The sequence below is a fragment of the Mytilus galloprovincialis genome, chromosome 3 (genome assembly GCF_965363235.1).
Source record: "Mytilus galloprovincialis chromosome 3, xbMytGall1.hap1.1, whole genome shotgun sequence".
NCBI classification, from domain to species: Eukaryota; Metazoa; Mollusca; class Bivalvia; order Mytilida; family Mytilidae; genus Mytilus; species Mytilus galloprovincialis.
The window spans coordinates 68,095,228-68,115,449 of record NC_134840.1 but is presented as its reverse complement, the minus strand read 5'-3'; the positions used below and the strand labels follow the sequence as shown (position 1 = coordinate 68,115,449).

Here is a 20,222-nt window from a genome sequence, read left to right as displayed (position 1 = left end):
GCCCGGTCGTAAAAAAATCGTACGGTGCATTTTCTGTTAAATCAAGGTCAAAGGTCATGAATAAACATTCCAATTTTTGCGATTACTAAACAAAAAAGCCCTTATTCTAATTCTTGTACCATAAAATTTTCCAAAAGATTATATCGACTTTATATTACATGATACATCATTTCCAAATCAAACAAAAAATAAGAGGTTAGATGCGCAATATTTCCCGAAAATTGAAATTCATTACAAATCCTCAAAAATTAAAAAATTGTTCCAAAAGCAAAAAATATATCTTAAGGGATCAATATTTGTATTCTAAAAAAATAGATAAATGTATATGTTTTAGGTCAAGAAATATTTGTTTTGTAATTTAAAGATGCAATTATTAATTATTGTTCATAGAACAGCCTTCTATTGAAGTGTTTGCAGTTGCCCAAAAATCTGCCATCTGCATATAGCGATCATTTTGTCATTATATGTTAAGATAGCACATAGCTAATTGTCAATATCAGGGAGGAGAATGATTTTCCATAATAAAAGAAGGGATACTTAAAGTTCGAAAAGAAAATATACGAGCTAATTGAGGTAAAAATATGTTTTTTTACGAAGTAAAACTTATCAACTTTTTGTAATCATGTTTAAATGCAATCATGACTTTGCGACTAAGTCGTAGGCAACATAGAAACACGTAACTTTGTTTAGAAACACTTGGTTGTCTAAAAGCGGTATGTAAACGAACTAAATATAATGATGCTGCTTCTTATTTAGTTTAAAATAGTGTTAGACATATTAAATGTGTTTAGACGTTTAATCTTTTTAATTATTTGAATAAAAGATGCTTTGAGTATTCTCAACATAAGCTTTTAAAATACAAATGCAGGCCATTGTGTATGTAAAAGAGGGACGAAAGATACCAGAGGGACAGTCAAACTCATAAATCGAAAATAAACTGACAACGCCATGGCTAAAAATGAAAAAGACCAACTGACAAACAATAGTACACATGACACAACATAGAAAACTAAAGAATAGGCAAAACACGAACCACAAAAACACTATAAGCAGTTGTGAAATAAAAAATGAAAAAGTTGAATACCCTTCCTGACCTCATAAGATCATTCGTTGTTTTATGCAGTGATCGTTTTCATGCTGTGGTGTGTTTTGTGGACTGTTGTTCTTCTCTTGGACTTTAGTTTTATTTTGTTCATGCATGGTTTTAATTAAGTTTATTAGATTCATGGTTAGAGATGTTGATTGTCCCTTTGGTATTTTTTACTTTAAAGGCGTTAGCTTGCAGTAATGAAAATCGGCAAAAAGATTGCCTAAAAGTAAAGTGAAAAAGATTAACTCAATAAGACAAACATCCGCGAAAATAACTTAATATGCTCACGGTGATATATATATAGAACCAAATCGTTATCATGTTACATTTAACTACAATGATCTTCAATTTTTAAAACAATTACTACTTTTAAAGAGTGACGAAATCTATTAAAGGGACAACAAACTTATAATTGAAAACGAACTGACAAAGCCGGGCAAAAAACGAACAAGAATACAAACAGCATACAAAACGCACCATATAAAACTACAGTTTGAGTAACACAAACCCCCAAAAAAGTATTTGGGGTGAACTCAGGGGCTCCCAAAGGGTGTAAAGATCATGTTCCATATGTGAGACCCGTCTTGTGGCTCATGTAATTCCTAACTCGGTGCCAAGCCTTTTTCGGTAGATGACATTCAAGGCAGAGATGACGGTATTTTGGTTACGTCGATTGGAACTTATCAGTCGTCATCTAGCGAAAGAGATATTTCATAATTGTCAAGCAACTCGTAGTGGCGTCCATGACATTTTCAAAGGGATGCATTTGAACTCTGGTTTAAAACCATGTTCAAACCACCATTTGTCTTCAAATGTCAGACATATGGCAGTTGGTATCGAATAATCTGTTTCTTTGTATATCATGTATATTGGCGTTTGTTTTTGTAGCAGTTCAGTGTTTCTGTTATTCCGTTGTGTTCCTCTTATAGTTGATGCGATTTCCTAGGTTTTGGTTTGTGACCCGGATTTGTTTCAGTTAATAGTAAATCGATTGATGACTAATAAATATCGGTATACTATAGTTGCCTTTATTTGATATCTTCATTGTGAGCAGTTACGCACTATCACGAAAATTCGTGATAGTAAATTTAATATTGTATCAACTTCAGTTGAGATATATACTCTACAAGAAGATGCCGCGAAATCGCGATACAATTGGGCAAGTGTTTATATAAAGAGTTTTAACTAGTTTTGCGGGAAGTACGTCGACTGAGCATGCAAAGACAAATTTAGGAAATACAAAACCCTACATTTTAACGTCATATCATAAATATTTCCGACTCATTATTGTTTCAGAGGAGTTGGGGCTCAATGATCTCAATCTCCTCCTTTAGCAGTATAGATATGCATGCGTTGCTATAATGCTGCTACATAGAAATGAAGAGTTTATAATTGGGTAGTAAGGAGTGCTTTATGGGTTGATTATGCTCATCTCTTTTGTCGTAAAACTTATTCTCAACCAACTCTCATCGTCAATTTCAAGATACGTGATAGAGTAAACTATATCTGTTGAGTCTTTTATTTTCAATTTCAATGGAAAATACGAGTCCAACATTGTCACAAATTTGGCACTATTCAGTTAGATGACATCATCTATATAGTGGAAAGGGAAGTTTCAAGATAATGGTAGCTTCTTTTCAGTCGGCATCAGAAGCTCTTGCATGAAGTCATCCTCGTATGAAAAATGAACTAGTCATTCAAGCTATTCAGGAAGTCTAGTTGTAACTAGAATCTTTGCTTTTTAATTGATTTTTTTTCTTCAAAATTATTGTTATTTGATGAGTTAATGCATTTAAACAATGAACAACGCAATTTAAGCAATCAAGAAGTCAAGTTTTATAATGTGCTTACTGTTGGTTTTTTTTTCAGTCTTTAAATTTTCAATTTTCATCGATTTTTTTATATTTATTTTTGTCTTAATTTTCAATTTCTTTTAAATGGTTTACATTAAATAAATAAAAGGTCTTTTCACTACATCAATATTTATAATGAAGCTACAAATCAAACAAGTAGAAAAGTCGAAATATGTTGGGTTTTTTTCAGTCTGGTAGGTATAATGCAAATTGCAATCTCGTAGTTTCGTCCCCTTTATTTCAAGCAATAATATGATTCGCGCACATATTTTTTTAACTTAATTTTTTTAGATTCTTAAGAGCCAGTCTGCCATAAAACCATGCAAAATCTCAAATTTCGTCCAAATTGGTAGTTATAACTGGGCAACATTATATATATTTCCAAAATCTTTGGGTATTTAGGAGTTAAGATAAAAAAAATTTTTTTTGTAAATTCACACTATTTTTCATTTAACAGCCTTATTTGCATATTTGTGAATTATTAAAAAAAAATGCAAAAAAAATCACCATATTTAGGTACTTTTTAAAGGTCTGGATAATTGATATATCTCTTAAATATAGCATTATCTTGTTATATTTTGCATAGAACATTATAAAAAAAAAAGAAAAAATGCATTTTGACATTTTTGTTACCTTTTGGCAGGTTGCCAGAGAGGTTCGTGCAACAGATGTATTAGATAACTTGCATATAGTACATGTACTCAGTAGGTGTTTTCTCTCAAGATCATATTTATTTTTTTCAACTTTTAGGATTTTTTTAAAGGTGCATATCAGTTCTAAGACAAGTAAAAAAAATTAGCCTGGCAAATATTGGGAAATTCGTAAAAAAAATGCTCCAAATATCTATAAAATGCACTAATTGTAATAGTTTTTGCCCCTTAATATTTTAACTAAAACTGATCAAAGTAGACATATTCCGGACAATAACTTTAGTTTAAGTGTATAGATCTTTATGATTTTTTTTTCAGAAGGTTCAATACCACAAAAGGAAGGTTTGGATCGATTTTGGGGATGATGGTCCCAACCGTTTAGGAATTTAGGGCCCAGAAGGGGCTCAAAACAAGTATTTTATAGTTTAAGGATAATAACTTGTGTATAAGTATTTCAATTGCTCTGATATTATATCACAATGTTTAAACCACACGTAGAAGGTTTGGATTCATTTAAATGGGTCATGGGTTCAAAGTTAGGAATTAAGGGCCAAAAAGGGGCAAAAAATCAAGCATTTTTCTAGTTTCAAGACAATAACTTGTGTGTAATTGTATGGATCTCTCTCAAATTGTACCACAATGCTCCATATACCAAAGGGGAGGCTGGGATTTAGTTTTGGATTAATTGTCCAAAATATGTAGGAATAAGGGGCCAAAAAAGGGCCAAAAAGAAGCATGTTTCTAGTTTCCAAAGAATAACTTTGGTTTAAGTATATGGATCTCTCTGTAATTGTACTACAAGGTTCTATACTTAAAAGGAAAGGATGGGATTGTGTTTAAGGGTTATTCCTTAAAGGGGGTTTCAATAAATGGGGGGGGGGGATTTGTAAACAATTTTTAAGGGATTTCTTTTTTTTTCAAAATTTTGAAAATTTTCAAGATGAAATCTTCAATTGCACAGTATTGTGCAATAGATTTGTTGATCTTTGACCACATTTATTTTGTAACAAAAACCTTTATTTTGTCAAAAATGCAATCACAATCCAAATTCAGACAGCATCAAGCTTGAACATTGTGACCAACTTTAATTTGCCCCAACTGTTCAGGGTCTAACCACTGCGGTTGTATAAAGCTGCGCCCTGCGGAGCACCTAATTTTCACATACTTTCAATTGCTGTCAGTCTTTTAAAAAGCTTGTTATATGAAACAGAGTTGTGAACATACTTGTACTTCAAAAAATCTTCCTCTTTGAAACTTTTGATTGGAATGCAACCAATTATAGGGGCAATCACTCATTGAGTGTCTAGATTCGAAATCTGTGTCTATTAGAGCGTATGTAAAAAATGTGGCCATTTTTTTTCATCTACGAAAAAAGTTTATATGTGCATATATAATGTGCCATATACAAGTTTTTGATTTATATCTCAGATTAAATAAAGATAAAAGAAAGACATTTGAGGTGACCCTACTTCTTCAAAAATCAAAAGCTTTTCCAAAATTATCTTGAATGTTCCCATTCCAAAGAACATCTCTTTCCTGTTTGTTGATACTTTGAGATTCTGATTTTAAGTCCCCTAACGACTAACGTCTAAGTGGACTTAGGTTTGCACTGCGTTTGTCTGTCTGTCAGTCTGTCTATCTGTCATTTCGGCAAATCAAGACTTTTTGTGCTTGTAGATTTTGATTTGATATTTGGTTTATTGATTTATCATGACAAGTTACAGGTCGAATTCATTATTCACGCTTTAAGCTTTTCTCTTTGTTCAGTTGAAGCCCTTTCTCTAGAATTAAATTTTTGATGAAATACTTATTCATTAGAAGATTTCTGTTCAAACGAAAATAACTCATTTTTTAAAGACAAAATGACATTTTGAATGTTTTTCCTTTTCTTTGGTATTTAGTGATTCAGTTTTGTTCCAGTCTGATATTTGTGTGCAGAGTTGTGGTCTTTGGACATAGGAAATTCACTTAGATAGTCAGAAATCAACAAGTTTTTTTTTGTTTTGCTTGAAGATTTTGTCTCGATATTTTTATGTAGTTTACACCATAACAAATTATAGATCAAGTTAAAATTTTGTTCCATTACAATGAATTTGTAACGGCTTGGGGACTATGTATTGTCATGTATTACTCACAGAATGCTTGTTTTTGTCCAAAAAAAATTCTGATGCTGCAAAATTGTTTAATATTTAGTTAAAATAGATATTGATGACTTTATTATGTTAAATTTTTTCAGATCTATCAAACTTTTACTTTTTTTTGCTAATACCTTCATCATGTTCATTCATGACTAAAAACTTGTATTTAGACCATTTTGCATGTTTTTCTGTACGGTAGACCACCATAATATTACATGTATATAAACAGTAAAATCTTACCATTTTAATGACAATATAAAAAAGAAGATGTGGTATGATTGCCAATGAGACAACTGTCCACAAGGGACCAAAATGACACAGACATTAACAACTAAAGGTCACCGTACGGCCTTAAACAATGAGCAAAGCCCATACCCCATAGTCAGCTATAAAAGGCCCAGATAAGACAATGTAAAACAATTCAAATGAGAAAACTAAAGGCCTTATGTATATAAAAAATGAATGAAAAACAAATATGTTACACATAAACAAACGACTACCACTGAATTACAGGCTCCTGACTTGGGACAGGCACATACATAAATAATGTAGCGGGGTTAAACATGTTAGCGGGGAATCCCAACCCTCCCCCTAACCTAGGACAGTGGTATAACAGTAAAACATAAGAACGAATTATAAAAATCAGTTGAAAAAGGCTAAACTCATCAGATGGACAAAAATACAAGTGGACGTGGCCGGGTAATTGTATGTCTGCTCAACAGTTTAGCCATTTATCTGTGTATATTTGTTTTTATACAACCGCAAAAAATGAATATTTTGGTCGTACATTGGTATGACGTTGCCGTTGACATCGTCGTCGTCATCCAAAGATATTTGGTTTTCGCACTATAACTTAAGTATAAGTAAATAGAAATCTATGAAATTTAAACACAAGGTTTATGACCATAAAAGAAAGGTTGGGATTGATTTTGGGAGTTTTGGTTCCAACAGTTTAGGAATTAGGGGCCAAAAAGGGTCCAAAATTAAACTGTTTGATTTCATCAAAAAATAAATTATTGGGGTTCTTTGATATGCCAAATCTAACAGTGAATTTAGATTCTTAATTTTTGGTCCTGTTTTCAAATTGGTTTACATTAAGGTCCAAAGGATCCAAAATTAAACTTATTTTTATTTTAACAAAAATTTAATTCTTGGGGTTCTTTGATAATGCTGAATCTAAAAATGTACTAAGATTTTTTATTATGGGCCCAGTTTTCAAGTTGGTCCAAATCGGGGTCCAAAATTAAACTTTGTTTGATTTCAACAAAATTGAATAAATGGGGTTCTTCAATATGCTGAATCTAACCATGTATTTAGATTTTTAATATTTGGGCCCGGTTATCAAATTGGTCCACATTGTAGTCTGATGGGGTACCAAATTGAACATTATTTGATTGCATCAAAAATTGAATTCTTGGGGTTCTATGATATGCTGAATCTAACCATGTATTTAGATTTTGGATATTGGACCATAACAGGTAAATGTCAAATTAAATTTTTTAAAGTTTTTAAGTTTTAAGTTCTTAGACCACACTCATTCTGTTGTGTCAACTATTTAATTACAATCCAAATTCAGAGCTATATCAAGCTTAAATGTTGTGTCCATACTTTGCCCCAACTGTTCAGGGTTCGACCTCTGAAGTCGTATAAAGCTGCACCCTGCGGAGTATCTGGTTATTACATGTGGTTATGAAATAAATTTTATTGCAATTTGAAATATTTGTGTTTGTCTCAGCTCATTATTTTTCTTATATTTTGACTATTACATACTTTTAAAAAGTTTCTAATGAAACAGATCAAAAAATTAAAAAATCGGCAAAATGGCCATCACGCCTATCTTTAATTATTATTTTCTCGTAAGAAGGTATCATTTGCCGAGCACCATTTTCTTGCATTTTGTAGATAAATATATAAGCTTCATGAAATATTACATTTTATTGAAAATAAAACATGATCTTACAAGATTCAAGCCTTTAAAAATATACAAATTTTGCTGAATCGGCACTTTTTCAAAACCATGCAATTTCAACCTGTTAGTAGGGGTAATGAGAAATCTCACAACTTTTTGAATTATCATAATTTCCTTTCATTTTAAGTTGTTAGTTAAGATATTTGTTATCATTAAGCTGTATTTTTTCTATAAAACAAAAAAAAATCAGGTCAAAATACCCTAAAATAGGCTTGAAATGGCCATTTGTCAGTACAGAAATAGACAATTATCGAATGTTCGGCATACACAAATAATGGCTGAATATTTTTTCAAAATATTTTGCACAAATAGTTATTACATATAAGGTATCTAAAATACAAAATATCAGTCTGATTGGAATATTTTGGATTTGGACCATTTTGCATGGTTTTATCACAGACTGGCTCTTAAGAATTTGTTTATAAAATCTTATATTGACTACATACAATGCTTAGATAGGAAGAAATGCTTAAAAGCTGTTCTTTCACAGATGGCGGTATTTTGGGCAACTGTACGAGTTGTTATGATTTGCTGTTCGATTAGAAGTAAGCATAATTTTAGGAAATTTATGATGTCAAAAACTTCTTTGATATTTATTTCAGGGTTTTACTTAGTTTTGAGTGATAAGCAGTTGCATCAGAAAGAAAAAAAAATGTGTTTTTACACATTTTGTTAACTTTTACTCGAATTTCAGGAAACATGTATACTGTCTATCAAGAACACGCTTTAAATATTTAAAAATGCATTTGATTAATGACTGTTAATCTCTCTGCTAAAAGTTTAAATTGTTTGCATATGTGAATTTAGTATATAAAAGCCATATTATGCAATCAAGCTGGAATCTTAGAAAATATGCACTTATTCGTCCTTGACCTTTGATCTTGATTTGACGGAAATTGCACCGTACGATTTTTTTACGACCGGGTAAAACAAATAGTACAGATGTGTAGCTTTCAAAGGATATATATTCTAGCCGTGTGTTAGGTGGGTGCATTAAAAATTTAATTTTATGGTTAAAGTCACTCGCCTATCTTTTGTTATCATTTTTGTTTTAAAAACAAATATGTATATTTTTATTTTTATTTTCGATTTGGTGCAATTTTTCTGTTAGGTCATAAAAAAAATTTACATTTTTTATATTTTTAGTTTTTACTTTGCTATATTGCAATATATCTCTATTGCCACATGAATCTAATGGTACGTCTTTAAGTTTGTTAGACTGGAATACAAGCTATTTGACACTCTTTTATGTCCAGGAAATTGTTAGCATTCCCACCGCAGCCACCATAGGCAAACATCTCACACGTGTTCGTTTTTGCGCGGAACGAATATCGCGGGAAATATCCCTTACACATCCCTGGAATCGTCGGCAGCATGCAGTCTGAAAGTAATAGAAAATAATTATTACTCAATTTGACTATTTCTTTACAAGAAGGCAAACAACTATTGCATTTGAATCCAAATAGGCCATATATATCAACACGCAGACATGATATTCAGCAGACAATGGAACAATTGTAATATTTAGAATATCGATTAAGTTTAACTATTTTTGAAGTGGTTAAAATTGTCTTAAGTTCACAGTTGTATTATTGTTTACAAGCAAGCAAATTTTATAGATTTCCTACCATCCACCTCAAAATAAGTCTTGGTGTAAAGTTAATAGGCATGCTCCTTAATCAAATTGTCATATATGCTGTTATTGTTAGTAAATAATATTGTTTCTAAGGGTTTAGAATCACGTCTTCGAGAATATGGTTTGTTGTCTTAGATTGTTTCCGAAATTCTAGATTGTTTCAGTGGCTTCAGAGTGCTAAATACGCTATCAAATATTAATACCCCTTAAATATGTATGCCAACATTCGTGAGAACATATGAGAACATAGTTTTACATTGCACCATACTTTTAAAACTTATCTTATAAACTTTGTTGTGTTGCCATCTTTCAAAAGTCGAATCTGCTTTGTCTATATACTTTTTTGTGTGTGTTTCTTTGTTACATATGACATGGCTCTGTACTTCCCATCATTGTGTTATTGTGCCATGGTAAATGTTTGTTTACATTTTTGTTTGTTTTTGTAGTCATGAAGATGATAACACATTGTTGACTGGTGTACCCCTATTTTATTACATTTTATCTTTTATGTTTGTTTTTGTTTTTTTCAAACACCGTTGTCATTTTAATAGAATTTTAGGCGACTGTTATTAAAGTGAAAGTTTTAGCTAGCTATAAAACCAGGTTTAATTCGCCATTTTCTACATAAGAAAATGACTGTACCAAGTCAGGAATATGACAGTTGTTGTCCATTCGAGCTTCATTTTGCCCATTTGATTATGGACTTCCTTTTGAATTTTCCTCCGAGTTCATTATTTTTGTGATTTTACTTTTTATTGAATAGAATTTGTTTTTTTTTTCTTTTTGAATTTACCGTATTGAATTTTATTTCTTCGTTAATTGGCAAATGACCAAGGCAACAGGATTTGTAACCGTCAGTTCCCTCTCCCACCTTTTTTTTTTATCAACGCCATATCATGTCCCACCTGTCCATCGTTTTCAGAAGGTTGTCGATTCTTTTTCTTAATTGTTTTTTAAAATATAAATTAGTTGATATGTACATGATAATTTAGATCTCTGACAAATTAATAGAGCCCGTGCACACTAAATGTTTTCTTTGTGAAACGTTCGTCAGATTGTTAGTGTTTACTTAATTTCTAATTTCATAGTTTCTTGGCGGACGAAACATTATTCTGGGCAAACACAATTTCAACAAAGAGGTACGCATGATATTTTACTTATTCAATGAAATTATGCACCCAAATGAAAACGAAAAAATAACAATTTAATTCCCCCAAAACATTTCGGCACCAACTTGATATATATAGATTTACCATTATGATGAGGGTCTTTGGTGGCAACTGGTGTCGTTGATCCGTACACTAATGTTACCATTGTCACACAGAAAATACAAATGGCAATAAATAAAGTTTTCATCTTGTAATCTGGAAGTTATAAACTAGTTATGAAACATATATTTATTAAATAATGATGTAGATTCAAACTCAAAGGGGTTCGAAAACTCCGGCATAGGTGAGGTGATAAATGCAGTGGCGGATCCAGAGGGGGGGTTCCGGGGGTCCGCACCCCCCCTTTATTTTGGCCGATCAATGCATTTGAATCGGGACATATGTTTGCACCCCCCTGCACCCCCCTTTGCCCTGGGCTAGCACCCCCCCCCCTTTCGAAAATACCTGCATCCGCCACTGAAATGATCAATTCAATTCAGAAACAATGAGAATCTTTGTTCAAATCATAACAAAAAAAATGAAGTTTGACTTCAGAATGAATTGATCATGTTACTAGATTACTAGGAATCAGTTTACTAAATGTATTATGAGGACGTTTGAACTAGGTGAAATGAACAAACTTATACATAAAGTGACTTTTCATTCTTACACATAAATTTCAAATATATTCAAATATATGTTATTGCTAATCAAAGCGCCCACAAGGAGCCGAACAATCAACATAACACAACACATAAGTCCGTTTCTGGCCATGGATTTGTAAAGGTACGTTAGTAGTTTTTCGCAAAGGCAAATATATAAAAAGGTAAGCAGTTTGCTGAAGCTGAAGCAAGTAGCGAATTGCTTTGTATATCGACCTTAACCCCGGGTACGTCCTAACTAAACATTACATGCCTACCTTTTTAAAAATTTGTACCTTTCTCCGTGGTAAGATCTATATGGGAAGTCAACACCTGATCATATCAGTAATCTAACCCTATATAAACGACCTTGTGTACGACTCTACGGTCTAGATTTTACGTCCAAATGTCTCTCTGTTGTACGATAAAGGATAAAGGATAAACCGGCATTTGTAAACGATAAAATATTTTTGTTATAGGTAAGAAAGTTATCGCCATCGATAATCGGGGAAAAAATGGACAAAAAATAACTCTCTATGTTAGTAAAGCTATTGGTGAGCGTCGATGTTACCCCAAAATTCATTTCATCAACAGATTTGTCACTTATCTATTAATTAAATCAAACATCTAGATGCATAGGAAGTACGTACGACAGTTATGTGCATTACAGCTTCAATGCGGAGTTTCGAGTTCAGTTCAAAATTATTACTGCGTTATAAACCATGCACAATGATAAGTCAAATAGATGAGGATAAAATCGGATATTTAAAACCAGAGTACGCCAAGCCTGTTCGGTTGTATCTTCTTCCCAAAAAATACACAAGGTTAACAACCCTGATAGTCCCATTGTATTCGCAAACGGCCACCCAACTGAAAAAATTCTCGGAATTCGTAGACTTTTATTTAAGATTTTATGTAAAAATATTCCTCCTCACGTTTAAAACACTACAGATTTCCTTCGTAAAATGGAATCCTTTACCCCTCTTTCTCTGGAAATTCTCCATGTCACTTTAGATGTCATGCACCTTATTGTATACCAAACATACCTCATGATGACAGAATGCAATCGCATAAGAAATATTGGACCCGCGCAACACTTTGGAACCACCTACCGAATGTTTATTCCAGATGCTTACTGCTGGTTCTGAAATGCAACAGTTTCAACTGCAATGGTGAAATTACCTTCAGATAAACAAGACAACGATGAGGACGAAAATGGCACCGTCTTACGCCAATATTTTCATGGGGGGAATTCGAGAAACATTTTATTTGAATATCTTTATCGAAACCTCTAGCTGTCTTGGTTCTGTTTCATCGATGATGTTGACATGAAATGGATTGATTCCCAACAGAGACTGGGTGATTTTATCAGACATGCAAACAACGCCCACCAGTCAAATACAGATTCTAAATTTACATATGAAATTTCCTACTCTAAAATATCATTCTTAGCCACAACAATATCTATAAAGGACGAGGTCATATCATCAGACATCTACTGTAAACCTCCAGATAAACATCAATATCTTTCTCCCCAAACATTGTACAAAACGTATCCCGTGCAGTCAAACTCTGAGAGTAAAGCGGATTAGCTCCTCTAAACGGTTACATGAAGTTCGCGAATTTCTTTACCAAACGAGTTTATAAGAAATAGGACCTATAGATATGGGTTTTGCGCTAACTAACAATAAACGGCCGTAATGATCTATTACATTACAAACAGAAGAGCGCATCAAAATAGTCTCGTTTGTTTTAGCATACAATCCCGCCTTTACTAATCATGCATGATTGATCCGTGCGAACTTGGCAAATTATTACCACATACATGTGATTATTCCGGCGGGAGTTAAAATCTCCGGCTTTTCAGACCCTCTTCCGTCCCTCCCGTTAAAAAGTGAAATCTTCCGCTTTTTGAACATGTCAATCTTGAAAAAATTTCAGTAGACATTTCTGATACGGACAGGGAAAAAGTCCAAGAATCTCAAAATTTATATGGGAAAAGTCCGAGAAAAACGGAAGTTTCCTGTAATGAAATTGGTGTCAAAAAGGTAAATAGGAAAATAGCCTCGAGTAATAAATGAAGGTGTTAAGGATTAGACTGTATATATGTTCCGGACCATATGAGTATTTGGACCATACGCGTATGGTCATGACCATATGGGTATATACTCATATGGTCCGACCATACGCGTATGGTCGGACCATACGCGTATGGTCGGGGTAATTAACACTCTGTTATAGTGAACTTTTAATACTTCTAAACTCTTCATATGGTATGACCGTTCATTCAAAATACGCTATCATATAGGTAATTTTATCATTATATTATAATAAAAAGATAAGCTAAATAAAAATAAGAAGTTTAACATAGTTAATTTTACTTAATTGTCAAATTTAAAGTAAACACATTTTATACCGATGGTCATTACCGATTTGTTATTTCGAGTAAATGGCAATATGTCGACTAAAAAATTAAATTCCAAAAATTTCTTAATGAACTGTTACATAAGAAGTCACTGGAAAGTAGTATACTATAAGTTTATTTAAGTTGTGTTGTGAAGATGGTGTATTGCAGTCATTTTACGATATTTGAGATCTAGAGCTTCTTAAAAACACCGTAGACATCAGAATTGCCAAAGACCTCGGTATCACTGTACGCAGCTGCAAAAAAGTCTTGTTTTTAACTCGCAAACAAAATGTGTAAATGAAAAAGATCGTGTAAAAAAGCTATGATACCGTGTGGAAGTGAGTGTCATCCAAACCTATATGCACGAATGTAACTAGCAATGAAAACTAACTATGGCATCAATATTAAATTTTTACGTAGTTTTTTGGATTATAGAATTAAAAAAATTTTCATGTTTTAAACCATCACTGTTTTTTAGATAAAGTTTTTGTATTATTGAAACGTTTATAATGTAATTTGAAAAAATATATATACCTATATGGTCCAAATACTCATATGGTCCGGCCCGTTAATAACCAAACGAGTATTATACTCATATGGTCCGACCATACGCGTACGGTCGGACCATACGCGTATGGTCGGACCATATGAGTATACGCATATGGTCATGACCATACGCGTATGGTCCAAATACTCATATGGTCCGGAACATATACAACAATAAAAGAACAATCATGTATAAACATCGATTTTGATGCTGTTGAAAACAGGGAACAGACTTATACTGAACCTTAAAGACAATAAAATCAACTCAAATATGATATGTATGGCTTAATTGTTTTCTATCAAAGCCAATGGAATACCTTTACATATTTAATTAAAGTGTGTTTGTCTTATAATTTGACAAAATGCAAACTGTATGTGATCACCAAATACCCCAGCATCAAATTAAAGAAGACATTCACAAAGTATTTAGCCAAATTTTAAAATGGTGCAAGTCAAGTGCCAAGGGTCAAGACTATGCTTACTACACTTCATACAAAACTGACTATGGTTGCCCTAATTACTTGACTAAAAATATGGAGACAGCTACCCACCAGAAGACCCACAACTCTATCAATTCAACATTCTGTTTCAAACATGTTCAGTAGTCATGGTAGTGGTACTAAAGTTGACAATGTAGCTAAAGAAGAGGTACTTTTTGCCACGTATTATTTTAATTTTAGTGTCTTGTGTACAATTTGGAAATTAGTATGGCGTTCATTATCACTGGACTAGTATATATTTGTTTAGGGGCCAGCTGATAACGCCTCCGGGTGCGGGAATTTCTCGCTACATTGAAGACCTGTTGGTGACCCTCTGCTGTTGTTTTTTATTTGGTCGGGTTGTTGTCTCTTTGACACATTCCCCATTTCCATTCTCAATTTTATGATGGCTGATTACTTTATCTTGGAACTATATATGAAGAATAAATATTTGAACCCCCCTTATCTTCTATTTTACTGAGTAAAAAATGGCTATGCAGGTGTTCAAAGGTATGGAATCATTTTTTTTTTTAACAAAAAAGGAAGACATTTATGCAGTTTAAACACAGAAAAAATCGTGCGTATGTCGATGTCGATAAAAAATCTCCAGTTATGAGGCCCAAACTCCAGCTGAAAATTTCCAAATCTCCAGTTGTGGCTTGACAACTCTGTCACATGTCTGTTACCAAGCATTCAAAACTATACAAGATCTTTCCCAAACCCCCTGTCTTAGCTTATCGGAGACCAGCAAGTCTGAAAGACTTACTGGTGAGAGCTGATGTCTCCTCTTACAAAAGCTGTTCAACTGCAGGACGGTGCAAGTCGTGTGCTAACAGACGATGTCTGACTTGCCAACACAACTGAATACTCAAACATTTACTTGCCACTCCACTGGGTCTGTATACACTATATTTTGCAATGTAACTTACAAAACCCAGAATTTTATATACTTTCTTCAGTGTCGTTGTGGCATGCAGTATGCGACAGAATAGACATTCAACAGACGCATGAATGGTCTACGAAGTGACGACACCTGCAAGCCCGACCTTCCCGTAAGTCGTCATTTGACATCACCTGGGTACTTCCAAGCTGATCTCAAAAACCATACCATCACTTTCATAGACAAACGATAGTTTGTCAAGGGCCGACAGACTTGCTTGTAAAAGGTTTTGGATAAGAAAACTAAGGACAGTTTCCCAAGAGGGCATGAATGAAAAAAACATAGAATGAGTCACTCATTTTCCCTACCATCACTTGTTTCAAGTAACTCAGGCTCCTCCTAAACTTCAATATTGCATTACCTTTTACAACTCATAAAATGAGGGATGTACAAGTACGCAGTCACGTTCAATTTTGTAACCTTAGTGAAAATTTATTATTATTTTTTTAATAATCATCAAGCTGCTATTTATTTGGGATGTTTAAATGCGCAGCCTCTGTTGTCATTATCTACCGTTGTCGAAATATTATACCAACTAAGATCGGCCGGTGCTGTTTTTGGCAATCGTTGTTGTAATATCTTATTTGTCGTCACCTTTAAAATTTTAGAGTCGTACCAGTTCACATCGCACATTATTATTCTTATTTGAAGCATTAATATGCAGTCTCTGTTGTAAATAGTTATATAACCGACGTCTTTTTAAAAAAAATTATGTGTTCGGTTTTAACTGTTTTATTGTATAAATTTCAAGATTTAATCAAAATAGATTGATATGATTCATTTTAAATCATAATCATACTGATGAAGGATATTATTTATTCAACATCATAATCATACTGATGAAGGATATCTGTTATCCGAAATATTTAACAAATGTTCATGATTTTATTATTTTTGGTGATGTTGTACCCTTTAAGACTTGTTAATTCAAGTAACTTTCGCACACTAAGCTTTTTAGAATTGGCAATTCAAAAAGCACAATTAACTTTTGTACATTAAGCTAACTGTATGCGTTGCAAATAAAAAGATAATGTCTGAAGTTAAATTCTAAGAATATTCACCCACTTGAATTGTATTTACTGTAGCTCCACTTGTCATTTGAAATATACTAATGGTATTCCATCCACTGATAGAGATTTGTTTAAAAACTTATCTGCACATTTTGATAAATTAAGGATTGAAACGTACTAAATCTGATTAATGTGATACCTCAAGGAATAGAAACAAGTATGTGATTAAAAAGTTTGACAATTATATACATGTACCCTATTCTAAAGAACAAAATAATTCTATTTCTAGTCTAGTAACAACACGGCCGACACTCGGCTAACCGAGAGATTGGTCGGTTAATCTATATTGAGTATGTGGCTATATCGGCGGTGGGTCTGTTAATCGGGTTGGCTAAAGTCTGTTAATCAGGTGTTATCGAGGAAATCATTGGAAATTCTGCATGTTTCATTGTATAACTTTTTAAATATATGTTTATCATAAAAATTATTCATGTCTAACAAAACAATTCAATGTACTGAATCCAGTGGTGTAATTATTATTTTTCTAGCTTCGATGTACGATCTATAAAATGAAAAGGCGTGTTACTCCTCAATAAATTTATACACATTTTACACACACAAAATGTACACAAAAAGACACGTTGGTTGAATTTACTTGCATGCGATATTTTGAACATCGAACAAAGACAGGCATTATGTTTGTCAACCAAATTGATATCATTGTGTGAAAAATCTACACAAAAATCTGTATTTTGGTGACATAAATCAATCTTTATTTAAAACCTGGTCTGTTAATGGGTCGGATGTATAAAACCCGGTCTGTTAATTGGTCTGTTAAGAGTTATGAATGGCAATAAAAGTATAATTTTATTGCTGTATGGGGTGTTATCGGATCAAATGGGTAGGCTCAAGACGAGTGGCTAAAATATACGGAAACAACACATGAGCAATGAAACATAATATATACGGAAACACTGACATGAACAATGAATTTAGGCCATGAATATTGAAAACTGATATAAAAAAGTGTAATATTTATTATTATACATCATGTTAAAGTGCCATATTTTGATTGCCTAATACGAAGGTGTTAATTTACTCTATCACATGGCTGAGCGGGTGACAATTTTTTGGAATGTCACCGTCTCGGCTAGACCAATCAAAAATCGGCAGTTTAAACGACAATGAATTGAATCTACATCAAGTTATTTTATAGACAATGCTTAAAGTTCTAATTTACTATACAACGAAGCGTGGAACGACTCAAACTTATTTCTTTTACAATTGTTGGAAAAACGTATTTCACTTGTTAATATTTTTACTTTAAAACCTATAAATCATTGTGTGTTATGCTTATTGTTGATATTAAACGCATTCGTTCACCATCGATGGGTTTCAACGGGTGATGTACATTTCATCATGTTCATTGTGATGTATATTTCTCAGCCAGATATGAGGCCTTTTGAAAGGGGTATTTACCCAAAATTTAAATAAAATAAATAACAATAACAAAATAACAACAATTGAAAATATTTTTTTTCTTGATAGCAGAGCTTTTTTCCCGTTTCGGGCCTAATCCTTGTATCGTTTATATGTCAAGTCAATGCACTACTATTGTCTATTTACTTCACTTCTGATGATTTTTCAAATACCCGTTACGCTGTCAAGTACGTGACTACATAGAAAATACTTTATAATAAAACTCATCTGTTAAAGAAAATGATGATAGGACATTCATTATAATATATCAAATATCTCATAGCTGAGAGGGTGATAGAGCAGATCGATATCCCTCGAAAAAACATTGTCAACCTTGGCTTCGCCGCGGTTGACAATGTTTTCTCGGGACCCAATCTGCTCTATCACCCTCTCAGCTATGTGTTATTTATATCTTATCATATATTTGTTACGGATACGGATAATTTTTTAAGATTTACCTGTTATGTTTCATTAAATTGTTATAATTGACACAGTGTAGATACTATTCTGTACGCTATCCGGAAGTCGCGATTTTCGAAGCGAGAACTTTTTGGATCACATTTTAAATTTGATGGGTATACTGAATTAAACGGTAAGTTGATCATCTGTACATTGCTTAATGATTAATTCAGCCGACATCGATATTCTCAAATGGTTTAGAATAAAATTCCGCACATTCAATATTCGTGTCTTTGCCTTAATCAAGAGATTTTCAAGTGCATCACTAAGAAAAATCAGTCGGCGAACCTAAAAACAATCTTTTTACCCTCGTAGTGTACAAATTAACGTAAAAACCAGACTTAATTAACTCAATGAAGTATATTTCAAGTGGTGGTAAAAGTTTCAACCAGATCTTTGAAGCCAGAAATAAGAAAATTACGCTTGTTTGAATTTCTCACTGTACGATCAGTCTCGCTTGTTTATTTTAAAACTGTATGATCAGTCTTTATGTCACTGTATTCTAGTGGTGATTTCAAAGTTATTTACGATACATTAGAAGGTGGCATGTTTCTAAATAACACAAATATATTTCAATACATTCACATCCTGAAAACTTATGAAACATGTTTTAGCTTGATAGGGTGTACTCGACTTACTACATTAAGTATAAGGATGTTTAAATGTTGCTAAAATAAGAGGAAGGTTTGATGTATACTAGTATATAAGTTTCAGAAATGTCCTCCGTTATACTTAGAATTGTACAAACACACAGATTTAGTTGTTATATAAAAATGCATATATTTACACACATTCGAGGCCGTACTGTAGCCTATAATTGATCACAGTTCCTTCACTTTGTTTAAGATGTAGAGCTATATAAAAAAGATGTGGTATGATTGCCAATGAGACAACTATCCACAAAAGACCAAAATGACACAGACATTAACAACTATGGGTCACCGTACGGCCTTCAACAATAAGCAAAGCCCATACCGCATAGTGAGCTATAAAAGGCCTCGATAAGACAATGTAAAACAATTCAAACGAGAAAACTGTCTCTTGTGTCAATTTTACACCACTTTAACAAGCGGGGGGTTATAGTGATAAAGAAGTCCGTCTTTCCGTTCGTCCGTTGGACCGATACAATATGTTTCACCGGTTTTGTAAGCGCATCTCCTCATAAACCACTTAATATACATTGAGGGTTCCGGCCATTTTTAAATGGAGAGGGGTCCAATCCAGGAGAAAAGGGGATTCCAAATATATGTTCCCATACAAATGAATTGATAGTTAAAAAAGGGTTTCAAACTGCCGGGTCTCCGTTTTTTTGAATCCGTCACTGATATAACTATTAATTAATCTTATTCGGATTCCTTATCATAAATGATAATGACTGTATTGTGTACCGTCTATTTCGAATTTTAGTAAAAATCTTTTATGGGGTTACTTTATATAAGATACGGACTTGAACATTACATTATATGGGGGCACCCATCAGGTACATGTATTTCCAACACCTCCTTAACCAATCATTAAAGTTTTCTGAAATTGCTCCATTTTTTACTCGATTAATGCATTATGGACCTTCTATTTCTGTAAACTTACCAAAATTATATCACATGAATTATCCCCCTACGCAAAGCTGTCTTTATCCTTTTTTTGTTATTTTAAACGACAAGCTTGATTTATGTTAATATCATCAATTGGTCAACGGCGGACGGTGTAAATAATCTTTAAAAATGTAATATCTAAACAGATAACTGTAACGATACACTATTACAAAGTCCACAAGAGA

The 20,222-nt window shown here is 33.0% G+C and overlaps 1 long non-coding RNA gene across 3 annotated transcripts; it reads right to left on the bottom strand.

Moving 5' to 3' along the window:
• Positions 1–8,830: 8,830 nt before the first annotated feature.
• Positions 8,831–11,443, bottom strand: LOC143068719 (uncharacterized). Of its 3 annotated transcripts, none has more exons than XR_012976237.1 (3): positions 11,422–11,443; positions 10,590–10,700; positions 8,831–9,081 (listed from the first exon to the last, which is right to left on the bottom strand). It is a non-coding gene; the product is annotated as an uncharacterized LOC143068719 (long non-coding RNA). The 3 variants fall into 3 exon arrangements; XR_012976235.1 differs by having other exon boundaries at positions 11,404–11,433; XR_012976236.1 differs by lacking the exon at positions 11,422–11,443 and adding an exon at positions 11,237–11,258.
• Positions 11,444–20,222: the final 8,779 nt, after the last annotated feature.